The sequence below is a fragment of the Balaenoptera ricei genome, chromosome 1 (assembly GCF_028023285.1).
Source record: "Balaenoptera ricei isolate mBalRic1 chromosome 1, mBalRic1.hap2, whole genome shotgun sequence".
NCBI classification, from domain to species: domain Eukaryota; kingdom Metazoa; phylum Chordata; class Mammalia; order Artiodactyla; family Balaenopteridae; genus Balaenoptera; species Balaenoptera ricei.
Genome location: NC_082639.1, coordinates 138,686,491 through 138,699,278, shown reverse-complemented (window position 1 = coordinate 138,699,278; position 12,788 = coordinate 138,686,491). Strand labels below are relative to the sequence as shown.

The 12,788-nt window shown below is 44.1% G+C and overlaps 1 protein-coding gene and 1 pseudogene across 1 annotated transcript in view; both read left to right on the top strand.

The window, feature by feature from the left end:
* Positions 1-12,788, top strand: part of ASTN1 (astrotactin 1) — a 325,861-nt gene that overhangs the window by 73,945 nt on the left and 239,128 nt on the right. The window lies entirely within an intron of this gene.
* Positions 5,337-11,924, top strand: LOC132347303 (casein kinase I-like; annotated as a pseudogene).

Below are 12,788 nucleotides of genomic sequence, written 5' to 3'. Positions count from 1 at the left end.
TAAACTTCCCTCTTAGAACTGCTTTTGCTGCATCCCATAGGTTTTGGGTTGTCGTGTACTCATGGTCATTTATTTGTAGGTATTTTTTGATTTCCTCTTTGATTTCTTCACTGATCTCTTGGTTATTTAGTAGTGTATTGTTTAGTCTCCATGTGTTTGTAGTTTTTACAGATTTTTTCCTGTAATTGATATCTAGTCTCATAGCATTGCTGTCAGAAAAGATACTTGATACAATTTCAATTTTCTTAAATTTACCAAGGCTTGATTTGTGACCCAAGTTATGATCTATCCTGGAGAATGTTCCATGAGCACTTGAGAAGAAAGTGTATTCTGTTGTTTTTGGATGGAATGTCCTATAAATATCAATTAAGTCCATCTTGTTTAATGTATCATTTAAAGCTTGTGTGTCCTTATTTATTTTCATTTTGGATGATCTGTCCATTGGTGAAAGTGGGGTGTTAAAGTCCCCTACTATGATTGTGTTACTGTCGATTTCCCCTTTTATGGCTGTTAGCACTTGCGTTATGTATTGAGGTGCTCCTATGTTGGGTGCATAAATATTTACAGTTGTTCTATCTTCTTCTTGGATTGATCCCTTGATCATTATGTAGTGTCCATCTTTGTCTCTTGGAATACTCTTTGTTTTAAAGTCTAGTTTGTCTGATGTGAGATTTGCTACTCCAGCTTTCTTTTGATTTGCGTTTACATGGAGTATCTTTATCCATCCCCTCGCTTTCAGTCTGTATGTGTCCCTAGGTCTGAAGTTGGTCTCTTGTAGACAGCATATATACCGGTCTTGTTTTTGTATCCATTCAGCCAGTCTATGTCTTTTGGTTAGAGCATTTAATCCATTTACATTTAAGGTAATTATCGATATGTATGTTCCTATTACCATTTTCTTAATTGTTTTGGGTTTGTTATTGTAGGTCTTTTCCTTCCCTTGTGTTTCCTGCCTAGAGAAGTTCCTTTAGCATTTGTTGTAAAGCTGGTTTGGTGGTGCTAAATTCTCCTAGCTTTTGCTTGTCTGTAAAGGTTTTAATTTCTCCGTGAAATCGGAATGAGATCATTGCTGGGGAGAGTCATCTTGGTTGTAGGTTTTTCCCTTTCATCACTTTAAATATGTCCTGCCACTCCCTTGTGGCTTGCAGAGTTTCTGCTGAAAGATCAGCTGTTAAACTTATGGGGATTCTCTTGTATGTTATTTGTTGTTTTTCCCTTGCTGCCTTTAATATTTTTTCTTTGTATTTAATTTTTGATAGTTTGGTTAACATGTATCTTGGCATTTGTCTCCATGGATTTATTCTGTATGGGACTCTCTGTGCATCCTGGATTTGATTATTTCCTTTCCCATATTAAGGATATTTTCAACTATAATCTCTTCAAATATCTTCTCATTCCCTTTCTTTTTCTTTTCTCCTTCTGGGACCCCTATAATTCAAATGTTGGTGCATTTAATGTTGTCTCAGAGGTCTCTAAGACTGTCCTCAATTCTTTTCATTTTTTTAAAAATTTTGCTCTGCAGTAGTTATTTCCACTATTTTATCTTCCACGTCACTTATCCGTTCTTCTGCCTCAGTTATTCTGCTATTGATTCCTTCTAGAGAATTTTTAATTTCATTTATTGTGTCGTTCATCATTGTTTGTTTGCTCTTTAGTTCTTCTAGGTCCTTGTTAAACATTTCTTGTACTTTTTCCATTCTATTTTCAAGATTTTGGATCATCTTTACTATCATTATTCTGAATTCTTTTTCAGGTAGACTGCCTATTTCCTCTTCATTTGTTTGGTCTGGTGGGTTTTTATCTTGCTCCTTCATCTGCTGTGTGTTTCTCTGTCTTCTCATTTTGCTTAACTTACTGTGTTTGCAGTCTCCTTTTCGCAGGCTGCAGGTTCGTAGTTCCCGCTCTTTATGGTGTCTGCCCCCAGTGGCTAAGGTTGGTTCAGTTGGTTGTGTAGGCTTCCCGGTGGAGGCGACTGGATCTTGTCTTTCTGGTGGGCAGGACCACGTCCAGTATTGTGTTTTGGGGTGTCTGTGATCTTATTATGATTTTAGGCAGCCTCTCTGCTAATGGGTGGGGTTGTGCCCTGTCTTGCTAGTTGTTTGGCATAGGGTGTCCAGCACTGTAGCTTGCTGGTCGTAGAGTGGAGCTGGGTCTTAGCGTTGAGATGGTGATCTCTGGGAGAGCTTTCGCTGTTTGATATTACATGGAGCCGGGAGGTCTTTGGTGGACCAATGTCCTGCACTTGGCTCTCCCACCTCAGAGGCACAGGCCTGCAACCCGGCTGGAGCACCAAGACCCTGTCAGCCACACAGCTTAGAACAAAAGTGAGAAAAAAAAAGAAAGAAAGAGAGAATAAAATAAAATAAAATAAAGTTATTAAAATAAAAAATTTTTAAAAATTATTAAAAATAAAAAAAATTAAAAAGTAATTAAAAAAAAGAAAGAAAAAAAGAGCAACCAAACCAAAGAACAAACCCACCAATGAGAACAAGCGCTAAAAACTATACTAAAAAAGAAACAAAAAAACAAATTAAAAAAAACTGACAGACAGAACCCTAGGACAAATGGTAAAAGCAAAGCTATACAGAGAAAATCACAGAAAGAAGCATACACATACACACTCAGAAAAAGAGAAAAAGGAAAAAAAATATATATAGCTATATATATATTAAAAAAAGAGAGCAACAAAATCAATAAACGAATCTACCAATGATTATAAACTCTAAATACTAAACTAAGATAAACATAAAACCAGAAAAAAATTGGATGCAGAAATCAACCCCAAGTTTACAGTTGCTCCCAAAGTCCACCACCTCAATTTTGGGATGATTTGTTGTCTCTTCAGGTATTCCACAGATGTAGGGTACATCAAGTTGATTGTGGAGATTTAAACCGCTGCTCCTGAGGTTGCACAGAGCGATTTCCCTTTCTCTTCTTTGTTCACACAGCTCCTGGGGTTCAGCTTTGGATTTAGCCCCGCCTCTGCATGTAGGTTGCCTGAGGGCGTCTGTTCCCTGCCCAGACAGGACGGGGTTAAAGTAGCAGTTGACTGGGGGGGCTCTGGCTCACTCAGGCGGGGGGGGGGGGGGGAGGGAGGGGTACAGAGTGCAGGGCGAGCCTGCGGCGGCAGAGGCAGGCGTGACATTGCACCAGCCTGAGGCATGCCGTGTATTCTTCCTGGGGAAGTTGTCCCTGGATCACGGGACCCTGGCAGTGGTGGGCTGCACAGGCTCCTGGGGGGGGGAGGTGTGGATAGTGACCTGTGCTCACACACAGGCTTCTTGGTGGCTGCAGCAGCAGCCTTCGCGTTTCATGCCCGTCTCTGGTGTCTGCGCTGATAGCCACGGCTCGCGCCCACCTCAAGCTCATTTAGGCAGTGCTCTGAATCCCCTCTCCTTGCGCACTCCAAAACAATGGTCTCTTGCCTCTTAGGCAGCTCCAGACCTTTTCCCGGACTCCCTCCCCGCTAGCTGTGGTGCACTAGCCCCCTTCAGGCTGTGTTCACGCAGCCAACCCCAGTCCTCTCCCTGGGATCTGACCTCAGAATCCCGAGCCTCAGCTCCCAGCCCCCGCCCGCCCTGGCGGGTGAGCAGACAAGCCTCTCGGGCTGGTGAGTGCTGGTCGGCACCGATCCTCTGTGCGGGACTCTCACCAGTTTGCCCTCTGCACCCCTGTTGCTGTGCTCTCCTCCGTGGCTCCGAAGCTTCCGCCCCCCCCCCCCCCCGCCCATCCTCCCATCTCTGCCAGTGAAGGTGCTTCCTAGAGTGTGGAAGCTTTTCCTCCTTCACAGCTCCCTCCCAGATGTGCAGGTCCCGTCCCTATTCTTTTGTCTCTGTTTTTTCTTTTTTCTTTTGCCCTACCCAGGCACGTGGGGAGTTTCTTGCCTTTGAGAAGTCTGAGGTCTTCTGCCAGCATTCAGTAGGTGTTCTGTAGGAGTTATTCCACATGTAGATGTATTTCTGATGTATTTGTGGGGAGGAAGGTGATCTCCACATTTTACTCCTCTGCCATCTTGAAGATCTCCCTGAGAGGGAGTGTTAACAGTGTCAAAATACCCACTGGATATTTTCCCTTTATGTTTACAGCATAATAAGCGTCTATCTATAAAGGAATATGGGGAAAATGATTTGAGCCTGTAAAACATAGTGATCATGATTGTTTAGTGATTCTGGGGAGCTAAGGCAAAGGAAATCCATGCTTGCAATGGTATATCAAGGCTTTCAGTTTGTGGCACAGTTCTTTTAGGGAATGAAAGGGAACTAAACCCTCTTATGGAACCATTTAGCCCTTGAATCAGGAAGGTATTTCAGGTGAGTTCTGTGAGACTCAAAAGGTAATTATTACCAAGTATCCAGTGTTACATCAGGTATTGGCTAAGTCCCATACAAGCATATTATTTAATCCTCTCTCACTCCTTCTTGGTAGCTAAATATTGTCACATAATCCCCCATCAGTGAGGAAATGATGGGCCTGGAATTCCTAAGTGACTCCCTGATCAAGGGCAAACAGCAAGTTGGAGAGGGAACCATCACTTGTCTCCATAGCCAGTGGGCCTCCATTCTGCCTCTTAACTCTGTGAGCCAGGCTAAGTAGTCAAAGAACAATGCCCATTTGGGAAACAAGAAACTCATTTCAAAATGACACCTGACAAAAGGTAGTGGTGATCAAGAAGGGATAAAGATAAGGCCCAGGGGAGTGCTATTTCACAGCTGGAAAGCTGGGGAAGACGTGGGCATTGCCTCATCTAAATCTTTTCATTGTACAGATGAAGAGGGAAGGGCCTAGATCTCAAGGTCATATGCAGTTAGCGTCAGCATGGAGACAAGAGCCCCTTCCTGGACTAACATTCATTCCACTCTATCTCTCTCCCCATAAAGTGCAGTTGCTTTTGCTGGGAATGAGAGGCTGTCAGTATAAGCATCTGTGGCATCCTTTTAGTAGGAAATAGTTAAATCGAGAAAAATCAAACTTTTTAATTATCAAAATCCTTTATTGATGCTGAGACATTGGTGAACATACATGGAGAATATTCATAGATATTATATATTACTAAAGCTCCCTCTTATTGACTTCTGTGTCACAACAGAAACACGCAGAGCCCAATAAAACATGACTTTGTCTTAATAGCATTATGAATAAATTATTAAGAACTTTTTTTCTTCTGCAATAATTTTACTAGTTTGTTTTTTTTAAATAAAATCAAACCTTCTATAGGACTGTAATTAAAAGTAAAAGAATATGCAGCAGTTTTTAGCCATAATCCTCAGGAGATTAATAAAGAACTGTCAAAACTCAGACTAAAGAATATCCTCTGTTTGCTGAGGGCCTCCTTGAGAATGGCTTTTAAGGGGGCCATAACCTCTGTGATTGCTTACGCATCTCACCAACTGTGGCTGAAGTCTGTGCTGGAGAACTTGCCCAGAATGGCTGCTGCACCATGCTTGTTGGATGCCAATGGATGTTGCCAAGGTGAAGGAGTGGGTCTTCTTTTTTCTGCATTATTCTCATCTAGCACAAGCCTGGCCCATAGCAGGGCCTCTTCAAATGCTTATTGGATCAGTTACTGTACTACAGGCCATACCATTTAATTACAAAGCCAGGTACCACGGTTTGGATTTCCTACTGAGTCGGCCTGGGGATCTGCTCAGAGCTAGTATACACAGTGAATAACTGTGATGAGAGATGGAGGACCTAGTTTAATGAGCAAGGGCTCCTGTCTCAGCCAGACCTATATTTTAGTGATGGCGACACTGTCTTAACGCAAGTTACTTTGTCACTTTGACCCTCATTTCTTGAAAAATGATAATACCCACTTTTCAGGGGCTGGTGAGAGGACTGTGTGATAAACATGTAAAATGACCTAACTCAGAGCCTGGGAGCTTGTTCTTAGTATTCACCTATGCTTGCCACCAGGTGGAAGCCCTGGAGGAGAGTCACCTGACCAGGAGCCAGCTATTAAGTCTGATTTATCTATTGCTTTACTACTTTTGCATACCCATTGAGTACCTACTGCTCCATCTCTGTAGCTCAGTGTATCCTCTTCTCTGTTCTCATGTTAGATCAGTTTTAATTGAGTCTCTGTGGCTGCTCTCTCTGGTGTGGGTTCAGTCAACTCTCCCAGTGCCCAGTCCGGCCAACCCTGCCAGAGAGCATGCAGAGGACAAATGTCCATCCTGTGATTTTGTATGCAAGGGCAGGGCTACTGTAGGTCACTTTTAGCCTGGCAAATTTCACTCCAATTTTTTTTCTTATTTCTTCATTTAGTCCCCAAATATATCTCCACATCATCCATTTGTTTTTGTGTCTCATTATGAGCTAGGGGGTCACTCTCAAACCTTCTCTGTTGGGAGGTGAGAACATGTGTGATCTGTGCAAGACCGACACCAATCTGCATTGTTCAAGGCTCCCTGCATTGGTGGTCACTTAGCACTTAAACAGTGCTTCTCTCTGCAGATATAAGCTGGTTCTTTTAACACCTTCGAGGAGAGGTAGGAGTTCTTATCATCCTTTTGCAGTGTGGAGAAGCTGAGGTAGGGAGAGTCAGATGTTTATTCTGGGTCATAGCATCAGCCGTGATGGTCAGAGAATAGGTTGCAGGGGAGGCCTGCTCCTAGTTGGAGCTCGGATACCTCAAAGCAATACAGCCGGTTTACGGTTTCTCTGAAGTCTTCTGGGGTGGCACCATTGGTTTCTTCCTCTTTGGTTGTTGGCCAGTTCTGTAGTGCTAGGAGTGATTCTTTCTTGAGTCTAAAGGAAGTTAGACACATTGAACGTGGATACCTAAACTTTTGAGGCCTGCCTTTTGGAAGGTATCCACACCTTGGATACCATCACTTCTGAAAGAATATTGGGCTTGATTGAGAAAGTGTTTTGACCCAGTGATGACAATTATTAAAAACTTATACCTTCACTACCCCTGCTGTTTAAGACTGTTTTTCAGGCAAAAGGGTGGTTGTGTTTTTTTCTTGCACTTGGAATACTCCCTGGTATTAGGATAGACTTAAAGCAGAGTTGAAAAGAACCCTTTGGTTCTTTTCTCTAGGGAATGCAGACATTTTGTCAAAGGGCTATTGACCTCTATTGAAACTGTGCTATATGAAAACAGCCTGAGGAGTCAGTGGTCCTAAATTTGAATCTCTCTTCCCTTATTTAGTAGCAGCATAACTTGCATAGGCTTCATCCTCTCTCAGAGTCTGTTTCCTTCTCTGTAAAATGAGGCCAATAGTACCTGCCTTTGAAAGCTATTGTGAAGATTATATAAATGCCTAACACTGTATTGGCTCACAATAAGTACTTAAAAGTTTATTCCTTCCTCCATTTATTAAATCTCGAGGACAGACCTCTGTGTTCCCTCAATAGACCTTACAGATGGAGCACAAAGGACAAATGCCCAATTAGTCCATGTCCCCAAATGATGTATGTTCCCTGAATTTATCTGATTTCTACTTAGTGGGACACATCTCACACAACACAGACTGCCAGCAATCAACTTGAAATGACAGACGTGAACACATTACCCTAATAGGTCCATTTTTAGTATATGAAAACTGAGACCCAATCATGCCTTGGGGCAAAAAGAAGTGAGTGCCTTTGTTCCTGCATAAGACTGTGACATTTATACATTTGTGTTCCTCATTTGCAGGCTGATGACCAATTTCATAAGCAATGATGAGGGAAAAACAGGGCAAGGGAGGGAAGGCTGCCTGTGGGTGCAGTCATTCTTTATCTTACTGATGGCACATCGCTTCTACTAATGTGTCACTCTCGCCCTATCATGTTTTTATAGGAAAATGTTTAGGGCTTCAGATTTTTTAAATGACATATACATAAACTCATATTAACTTACAAATCATAAGCGTATAGGTCAATGCATTTAAACAAAGATAGCAACCCTGTATAACCAGGACCCTGATCAAGAAAGAAAACAGTTAGCACCCTCCCCCAAATCCTCCTTGTGCCCTTTCCAGTCACCACCCCTCCCCCAGGGGAAGCATTAACTGGATTTGTAACACCATAGATTAATATGATCACTTTAAAATTTTATATAACAGAATCATACAGTGCAAACTTTTCCCGTAGGTGGCTTCTTTTACTCTACAATACGTTTTTGTAAAAATTTGTTCGTGTTACTGAGAGTAGCTGTAGTTTACTCACTATCACTGCAAAGTGGTATTCCATTGTGTGATTATATCACAATGTGTTTATCCATCCTATTTTTGATGGCTATTTGAGTAGCTTCCAGTTTGGGGCTATTTTGAATAGGGCTGCTATGAACTGTGCATGTCTTTTTATTTTTTTTTATATTAATTAATTAATTAATTTATTTTTGGCTGTGTTGGGTCTTCGTTTCTGCACGAGGGCTTTCTCTAGTTGTGGCAAGCGGGGGCCACTCTTCATCGCAGTGCGCGGGCCTCTCACTATCACGGCCTCTCTTGTTGCGGAGCACAGGCTCCAGACGCGCAGGCTCAGTAGTTGCAGCCCACGGGCCCAGCCGCTCCGCGACATGTGGGATCTTCCCAGACCAGGGCTCGAACCCGTGTCCCCTGCATTAGCAGGCAGATTCTCAACCACTGCGCCACCAGAGAAGCCCTGTGCATGTCTTTTGACTCATATATAAATGCATTTTAGGCAGGTATATACCGATGAGTGGAATTTCTGGTGTATAGTGGATGCAAGTGCCTTGCTTTCATAGCTGCTGTCAAATAGTTCTCCAAAGCTGGGTCTTTGGTTTTTAAAAGACAAAGTCATATTAGTGGTAACAAGACCAACCTTGCATCAGTAATCATCTTATACTTAGAAATGGAATCATCTTGCTAAAGCTGTAGTTTATGTGCTACTCACAAATGGAATTTCAATACCCAGTTCTATCACATAGTTAGTTGTCCTTACCTAGGAGTAATAATGGTTTTCTCTCACCCTGGACTCCTGAAGGCAAAACATTTTCCATGCAGGTACCAACCTTTCTCCGGATGTGAAAGCTTCAGCTTGTTCATTTTTATGGTACAATAAAAGCCCACTTTAAAAAATTGGCCAGCAGGGGATTAGGGTATCAGTAGAAAACTTCTATGTCTATGCAGTTGCTAAGTTATCTTTATCCTGCTTGTTCTGTTCTGGAAGTGTATTACTAGGAGCTGTCACTTGTCTTAAATGTTTTAATGAATAATACTTAGTTGCCTAAGGCTTTTTTTTTTTAGCAAAGTACATAGATTTTTTTTAAATGCAGAGGGAGATGGAAAATAATAGATGTTCTGCCTTAACAAAAGCATCACCAAATGCCAGCTAACTGACCTCATTTCCCTGTTTCCAGCACAGTGAAATTTCATTATCATCATCATCTTTATTAACTAATTTTTATTATCGGTCTGTAAAACACTAAAGGGTTTATAGTAGAGTGAAGTGAAATGGAACATGTGTTGAAATTGGAATTAGGTACCTGGGAACAAGTCTGTCTGCCATTTACTAGTTCTGTATCTTTGGGACAATCACTTAACTTCTTCTACCTCAGCTTCCACAATTTTAAAAAGGAAGGGTTAGATTCCAAGACATGTAAGAATCTTTCCAGCTTTAGAAATCCTGTGATTTGAATTTTAATCAATTTGAGTATGTTGATCGAAATGCATACAACCAAATTTTTTCTTGTAATTAAATATATTATCATTATTTTTACTTTCATAGCTTAAGAAGATAGATGTCCATGCTTTTCTGAGTTCAATGACTTTCACATGGACTTTCTTAAATAAATAAGATGAGAATGCTTGTCCTAAGTGAATTAAGGACAACAGTAAGAATCCTATTTCCCAGTGATAGTTTCCTTGAAATTGCTCTTTCTTTAGTAAAGAGGGAAGTGGAGCAGAGGAGGGGGAAATCCACTAGGCAATAATATTGGCAAAACATTGAACTGTCCCAAGCTCAAATATCTTCTTAGTTTTTATTTTTAATATTAGTATTTATTTATTTAGAAAAATATTCATTAAGCACCAGCTATTTGTCAGGGACTTAAGATCTAGAAATAGGTTAACAGAAACTCACACAGTCAATGAAAGCCTGCACAGTCAATGAAAGTCTCTTGTGTCTAAAAATACAACAGATCTGATATTTTACATGATTTTCCCTTTTAAAATAACAAAATAATGGAATATACTATATGTTCATTGTGGAAAATTTCAGACCTGATTTTTTTTTTTGAACAGCCTGTACACATCATAAAATATAAGCTAGGACTTTAAAGGAAGATTATATGTTGATTTATTCTTTTCTACCTGCCTGTTTTTCCCTGGAATATAATTATATTGAAAGGCTGGTAAGAATGATGTTTATGGAGAAAAACAGTACATAAAAATCAGCTTTGGAGTTTTTTAACATAATACTTTGTGTTTAATTTTTAATTATGGAGGCATAAGAGATTATATCCAGTGTGTTGAGAATTGATATTGCTTAATGGAAACGTTTTCTTCCCTACTATCATATGTATTATTCATAGAAAAAAGGGGTCTTTTATGAAAGGGCAACTGGTCCTTTAAGAGAGGAACTTCCTCAGAGTAGCTGCTAACAGTGGTTTTGATTTGCTGCCCAACATTCACTTACAGGCTCATTTAACATTAATAGAAGGTGATCTCGGTTCACTTCATGACCTCTTGGAACCTAAATCACAGGCAGGGTCATTTAAGAGATCTGGGGAGAGTAGACGGCCAGTTAGCAACTTTGGGGAGCTCCGGCTAGAAAAGAATCGCTATACAAATGAATACTTAACTATATCAAGTTGGAGCCCATCAAGTCCCAGGCGCCGCAGCTGCACCTGGAGTGCAGCTTCTAAGAGCAGCTCAGCGCCGCAGAAGGTGTCCGCCAGGTCTACTACTTCGGCCCGTGAGGGAAGCACTACAACGCCGTGGTGCTGGAGCTGCTCAGGTCTGGCCTGGAGGACCTGTTCCACTCCTGCAACCACACGTTCACGCTCAAAATGGTGCTCATGATCGCAATCCAGATGGTCAGGTGCATGAAGTACCGTGCACACCAAGGGCCTCATCTACCGGGACGTGAACCCGGAGAACTTCCTGTCTGGGCTGCCGGGAACGCCATCCACATCATCGACTGACTCCGGAGCCAAGGAGTCCATCAACCCCGAGACCAAGAAGCACATCCCGTACTGCGAGCACGACGTGCTGCATGAGCATCAACACTCACCTGGGCAAGGACCAGAGCCGTTGTGATGACCTGGAGGTGCTGGGCTACGTGCTTCTGTGCTTCCTGTGCGACAGCCTGTGCGGGCAGAGACTCAAGGCCCGAACGGTCAAGGAGCGCTACCAGAAGATCCGGGACACCAAGCGGGCCACGCCCATCGAGAGCCTCCCCGAGAGGTTCCCGGACCAGAAGATCCGGGACACCAAGCGGGCCACGCCCATCGAGAGCTTCCCGGAGAGGTTCCCGGACCAGAAGATCCGGGACACCAAGCGGGCCACGCCCATGGAGAGCCTCCCCGAGAGGTTCCCGGACCAGAAGATCCGGGACACCAAGCGGGCCACGCCCATCGAGAGCCTCCCCGAGAGGTTACACGTGTGCTACGGCCGGCGCCTGGACTTCTTCGGGAAGCTGAACTCTGACTCCCTGCACAAGTTCTTCACTACCTCTGACCGCAGCCGCTTTGTGTTTGGTTACCAGTACGACCAGGCCGGGAAGCCCCGGCCCACGCCTGTGGCACGGTCCACACCAACCTGCCCTCGCAGCCTCAGGCTCCGGACAAAGCCTTGCTACACAGCAAAAACCAGGCACTGAACTCCATCCACGGGGAGCTGAATGCCGATGACACCAACGCTGGTCACTTCAGTGTCCCCATCACAGTCCCCGCAGACGTGGAGGTGGCTGACGACACCAAGTGCTGCTGTTTCCTTCAGAGGAGAAAGAGAAAATCGCTGGGGCCACGCAAGTGACCCTGGAGCGGTGGCCCCTGAATCCTCCCGCTGCAGCCCCTCGGGGCCAGCTTGTCCATGGCCACGTGGCCGCAGCCGGACGCAGACTGCCGGGCCAACAGAGCTGCCCTCCCCACGTGGGGTCACTTCCTTCACATGAGACTTTGGACGAGATTCCTTACACCTGTGTCTAGTCCGCCCTTCCAAGAGCATTAGCTGTTTAAAACAAGGAGAAAAGAAAACTCCAGCGGCCGCTCTGCCTTGCGCCTCCGCCAGTGTCCGTTGAGTAAGTAATGCAGCCGCCGGCCCCGTTAGTGCCGTAAAGTGCAGCTTCTCTCCCTCCATCCGAAGGCCGTTTTCTCCAGGGGTCGCTGTGGGATGTTGCTGCCAGAGGTGAGCCCGCCCTGGGCCTCCCCAGGCCAAAGGGGAAGGCTGGGTGAGGGCGGCCCCCAGCCGAAATGCCGCTCCAAAGCCTGGGCCGGCAGGTGTGGCCGGCGGGGAGTTCCTGCGCACCTACTCCAGGAGCTGCCCCAGGACCCAGACCTCTGGGCGGCCACCACTGGGCCCCTTGGGCGGTGCCAGGTGCGTCTGGTTTTCTTGTGTTGGCTCGGTACTGCCGGCCGAGCAGTGGGAGATAAGCGCCTTAAAGCCAGTCCCAGACCCACAGTGGGCCCGGTCCAGGCGGTCAGCGTGGTCTCCCGGAGGCCAGAGTGCTGCGCGGTCAGAGCAACTGGGGGCGTTCCCCGTGACGTGTGCATCTAGGTCTTGCCTTACAAAGTGTACAGAAATGGCACTTCGTTTCTCTGATGCTTCCTGGAAGCCACAGAATTTAGGGGCTTTTTTAAAAAAATAAAGGAAAATGAAACCAAAATAATATTAATAATA